The sequence below is a fragment of the Silene latifolia genome, chromosome Y (assembly GCF_048544455.1).
Source record: "Silene latifolia isolate original U9 population chromosome Y, ASM4854445v1, whole genome shotgun sequence".
Classification (NCBI taxonomy): domain Eukaryota; kingdom Viridiplantae; phylum Streptophyta; class Magnoliopsida; order Caryophyllales; family Caryophyllaceae; genus Silene; species Silene latifolia.
Window position 1 is genome coordinate 450,724,415 of NC_133538.1, and position 5,958 is coordinate 450,730,372.

At 37.6% G+C, this 5,958-nt stretch overlaps 1 non-coding gene across 1 annotated transcript; it reads right to left on the bottom strand.

The window, feature by feature from the left end:
• Positions 1-4,948: 4,948 nt before the first annotated feature.
• On the bottom strand, positions 4,949-5,055 carry LOC141636919 (small nucleolar RNA R71). The gene has a single exon (XR_012541486.1). It is a non-coding gene; the product is annotated as a small nucleolar RNA R71 (small nucleolar RNA).
• Positions 5,056-5,958: the final 903 nt, after the last annotated feature.

Genomic DNA, 5,958 nt, shown 5'->3' on the forward strand with positions numbered 1-5,958 from the left:
GGACATGTTTTAAGCTTGAGTATTCTCATCTTCGGTTCATTCATGCAAATAAGACAAGAGAAACAAAAGTAGACAATTCGGGGGACATTTGTAGCTAAACACTACTAAATATGCATAGGAATGCGTGCAAATGAAGTACAAAATGCCTATATAAAATGCACACATCAAATTTCCTCAAACCAAACCTTTGCTTGTCCCCAAGCAAATTAAATGCAAACTAATGGAATGGAAAAGAAAGCTTGGAGCCAGCTTCAAATTCCCACTTAAACCAATTTAATGCAGACAACTAATACTTATAGCAAAACAGTCAAACGCAAACGAGTTGTAAGATGTTTATAATAAAGTTGAACCGTCGACCTGGCAAGACCTCTGATAATGGACTCTCACGGGTCACTCTTTTCTCATGAAGCAAAGGGTAAGCATATTAGTGTAAGAGAGAAAGAAATATAGTCGCTCACCTAAACTACGACCCACATAAACATGCATGCAACTAATATGATAGACAATTCTAACTACCCCACATTCATTCCAACCATACAAGGTCTGTCACAGCCGAGGGCTTACAAAAATATGGTTTAGTGAGGCAATGGGTAAGAAAAGGCAAAACATTTATGGGATCGTGAGGTAATAGTCAAGCTAGCAACCTAACGAAACCATACGAACCAAACCCGATTCTTAATCCATCAGAAATCAAGTATAAGTGCCCTTTATTTTGACACACAAACTCACTAACCAAACCAAACATACTCCTCAATAGATAATGATAAAAGCATAGGAGTAAAAACCGTCTCATCAAACGAACTTCTTTTTTTTTTCTTTTTTTTTTCACAACTTTTTTTCTTTTCTTTTTCTGTTTTTTTCGAATTCTTCTTTTTCCTTTTCAACTTTTTTTTTTTCATCCTTCGTCTCCTTCATAAATTACCAAATCCAAATCAAAACAATACAAACCAAACTCGGCACGATAAATCATATACCGCAAAAAATATACACTAAACTAGCTTGACAAGGCATACTAAATTTAGATGTAGTTAAGGGTCAAAAGGCAAATTTGGCTAAATGTGGAGTTTATGGGTAAAAATGAAAGAAAGGGAATGTAAGCACCTCCCTGCATGTGACACCAACCAAAAACTCGAATGTATCCGGGCAAAAAGCAATTGAATTTCATATGCGTGCAAATTAATGAACATGTTATGCAAGGAGTATACTACTCACAATCCTACATGAAACTGGTCATAAATGACACCAGTTTATAAGGCTCTAAATCTTAGAAATTATAAGTAGTTTGCCAAAATTTCAGGTCAAGTCTATTTGTTCAGCTGTATTTAAACATTAACTCGTAGATTATGCAATAAGACAATGCTAAAAGATATTAGTTTGTGCAACGCTTAAGCAAAGGACAAATTATAGTGCAATTTCATCATAGAAATCCACCGTTTCGACTCAACCTATATGCAAAAGTAAACGTGAATTTTTTTTAGTTTTTTTGAATTTTTAATTTTTATGAGATTTTTTTGAATTTTTATAAAAAAAAAACAACAATGCATACATAAATTAAACGTGATAACAGAAATGCAATAAAAACATAAATGCAGACACAGATATGGATGCATAACCTCCACAAATCAAACCGTACAATGACCTCATTGTACCCAAAATAGGAAAGGAAAATGCAAACTAAAAAGGAGAGAGTGAAGATGCGGAAAACATACAAGATTACGTGAAGTAGAGATCTCCCCAAACCAGCCAGCAACATGGGAGGTCACGAACAGCTGCATAACAGCATCACTGGAATCGAATCAAAACAGGAAAACTTGGTGCTCGATCGAAAAGATTAAGTACTCGATCGAGTACATTAGGCTGCAAAAGTGGTCGAACGAAGGAGTCAAGCAATCGATCGAGTAAAAAGAGTGCTCGATCGAGAGGTACCTGCAGACAAATGTCGACCAAAAACCAAGCCTAAATCCTTCATAGTCTATGGTTTAAAAACCATTTATTACACACACAACAAAACTAAAATGTTCGATAATCAACTAAAAATTAAACTCCGGGTTGCCTCCCGGACAGCGCTAGTTTCAGACAGGTCCCAGCTCGACCATCGTTTCTTCAACAACCAGTCCAATTGAGCCCAGTAAAAACAGCTCAAAGCACGCAGCAACCGATCAAATAACTGCGCATGTGCTGCACAAAACTGTAAGTAGCACCATAATAAAGAAAGAGCATATGAAAGAAATATAAAGTACCGTCTCAGCCTAACAAATTTTCGATGACAAATATGGTGAAACTTTATAAGCTTATTTATCCAACTAGAAGGGGGTGGAGTATTGAAATATATAGCATAAGTCATACGAGGTAATTTACTTTTAATCTTAACAATAATCATGAAATCATAATTAATTACCTCAGGTCGGTCGCTCCTAACGTCGAAATCATTGATAAAAGAATGTATTACCTCTTCCGTGCTCAAAGCGTTCTCTGACTGATGTGACCATAATTAGCGCATATTTATCCCCCGAATTAGCCTTGTTCCCATTCTTTTTAGTGCATATTTGGGTCATTTATTGTCTTTAGTTCTTTGTTTTGCATATTCTTTGAGATTTTGATCCCTTGGTAGGAAAGGAGTGCAAATCTTGCATTTTCATGGCAAAACAAGACTAAATTAATTGAATTCAATGACCAAGCGTCAAGGAGAGACAAGATTAGAAGGCCTTTGTACATATGATAGTAGATGAGCAATGTTGAGAAAGGATCCTTGCATCCCCAAGGAAATCCCCAAGGATTTTATGAAGAAAAGGGAAGAAAAGAAGAAGAAACAATGCTGAGCTACAATCCGAGCGGATTGCCTTGAATCCGCCCGTCCTCCACAAAGACAATCCGTGCGTCTTCTCGCCAAAGACGCCGGGTAAGCGACCACCGAATCCGCCCAGATTCCCTTGAAGACGCCCGTCTTCCCCTACTACAATCCGCCCGTCCCGACACCAATACGCCCGGATTCCAGCCCAGCACGAATTTGTCTCTTCATGCATCAAAGAAAGAAGCGCTTCCTTCGAAAAATACCGACTTCTCCCTGCTCAATCTAAAAAGTGTAATTACTAGTTTAGCCCTTATTTAACCCTAATGCATCCACCTAATTTCCAGTATAAATACCCCATTAGTCTAATTAGAAGAGGATGTTCTTCTTATCAATTATTAGAGTAGTTAATATCAATCAAATCTCTCTTTAGTATTGTAATCAACAATTAATCAAGTTTTAATACAAGTTTTATTTCCTTAATCTCTCTTTTGTTCATCCTTTATTTTGGGTAATTGAAGATTATTTGGGTTATTATTGGGAGATTGACAACCTCTCAATCAAGCATCAAGTACTTCTTTTATTCTTTGCTTTATTATTGGAATCATTAGTAGGTATAATTCTCTTAATCCCTTTTTAATTATTGTTAATTACTTTCATTTGTTCATCATGTTTCCTTTTGTTGGTATGATTGACAACCTTGCTAGCATGATCAACATGATAATGAGTGAGTAGTAACCTAGCTAGGGTTAATGGGTAATTAGGGGAAACCAACATGGGTTATGATTCATGCTTAAATTAATATGCTTTCATGGTTTATTTGCTTGCTTGTTTTGATCTCAACTCATGCACATGTTATGTTTGATTAAATGCGAGCCTATGAATCCTTGCATTTTTTACCCATCACCTATCTTTTCAATGAGACTTGTAAGACATAAACCAACTCGAGTCTCATTAGACCATGCATGTTGTTGAGTAGGGAAGACTAAGTCGACTTGTAGGTGTTGTAGAATCTAATCGATTCGGCTCTGGGACCTAAACTTTCCTAGGATTGTAAGATATAACCCAACTCAATCCATCACAACAATAATTGCTTGCTTATAATTTGAGAACATGTTTGTATGATCAATTCCCATGATTCCCCTATGACCCCATGATACCCTAGTGCTTTTTATCAATTGTTTACAACCCTTTTATTTCATCTTGCTTATTTACTTTCATTGCTATTTAGTTAGTGACCTTCTACATCAACCCAAATTGTGACACCCCTAAGACACCACTAGTTTCAATATAATCTCATCTCAATTCCCGTCCCTTGGGATCCGACCTTTACTTGCCTCTTTACTAATTGTAGAGTTGTTTGTGAAGCTATAAATTGTGTTTTGATTCGGACGTGACCCAACGACAACATCTATTCAATTGTGAACACGAAACGGACCGATCAAAAATGGCGCCGTTGCCTTGGACGGTGTTAACTTGATTTAGATTTTCTTATATTGTTATTAGTTGTGTCTTTCTTTGCCTTGGGGAAGTAAAACTCCTCAAGGTTTGTTCTAATTGTTTTCAAGTTGTTTGATATTTTGCATGTCTAGAAGGTCACAAGGTGATTTGTTACCTTTTGATCGTGAAATTGAAAGAACCTTGACAAACAATAGGAGATTTGCTAGGAGGAATTTGAGAGGTATTAGTGAAGTTGTGGATATTCAACCAACTATTGAGTTCATCAACCCTTTTTCAAGAGAAGGTGAGGAGAACCCAACACAAAATACTCCACAAAATCAACCTACAATGCCTAAGTTTTCATCACATTCCGTACCCACCGAGGAGAACCTACCCAATGGTACTCCCACACCACAACATTTGACCGGAAGTTTTATTGCCAAATTCGCCTTTATCCAATTAGTCGAAAGGAGCCAATTTGGGGGGATGCCTAGTGAAGACCCTCATTCTCATATGGAAACCTTTTGTGACTATTGTGATGCGATTTCTCAAACCGGTGTGACTCAAGACCAAATTCGATGGGTCTTATTTCCTTTTTCTCTAATCGGCACCGCGAAACAATGGTTGAAGGGCCTTGATAAGGCCACTCTCAGAATTGATTCTTGGAAGAAGTTGTCTCTAGCTTTCTACAAAAAGTTCTACCCACCGGAAAATACTAACATGCTAAGAGCTCAAATTACGGGTTTTAAGCAAAGGGATGAAGAATCTTTGTATGAAGCTTGGGAGCGGTTCAAGGGAATTTGTCGCTCATGTCCTCACCATGGACTTAGCGAGTGGTTCTTGGTACAACAATTTTGGAACGGTCTATATGAAGATTCAAGGAACATTCTCAACATGGGATCAAATGGAATGTTCACCGAAGTTGATGACAATCAAACATGGAACAAGATTGAGGAAATGGCGGTCCATAACTCACAATATAGTAGACCTCGCAAGGCTACTAGAGGAGGAAGGCATGAAGTGGACTCCGTTACTCAATTGGGTGGTCAACTTAGTGCTCACATTGACACAATCAATTTGAATTTTGAACAAGCTATGGCTAGACTTGAAGAAGCCTCAAAATCACCAAAGCATCATGTTAATGCCATGACGGCATCCTCATCAATCCCAAGTGGGATATGTGAGAATTGTAGAACTTTGGGACATGACCAAAGTGAATGTAGGGGAACAAATGAACAAGTGAATGCTTTCCAAGCATACAAGAGTGGTATCCCTTATTCCAACTATTACAATGAAAACACCAAATTCCATCCAAATCTCTCATACAAAAGCCAAAATGTTCAAAACCCTCAAACAACATACACTCCACCTCCCATGAGAAACCAAAATCAAAGACCCTTTTACAACCAAAACCAAGGTTACCAAAATCAAAATCCATACAATCACCAAAATGACCAAGGTTTTGATGTTCAAAAAGCGGTCCTCCAAATGCAAAAAAATCAACAAGAGTTTTTCACTCAAATGCAAAAAGATAGTCAAGCAAAGGGAACCACCATCAACAACATTCTAGCTCACACCAAGATGTTGGAAACCCAATTGACTCAACTAGCATCTTCAAGCTCACAAAGACAAAAGGGGCAATTACCACCTCAAAGTAATCCCCCAAGACATGAAACGGTTAGTGCCATTCACTTGAGAAGTGGTACAAGGTATGAAGAACCGAAGAAGCA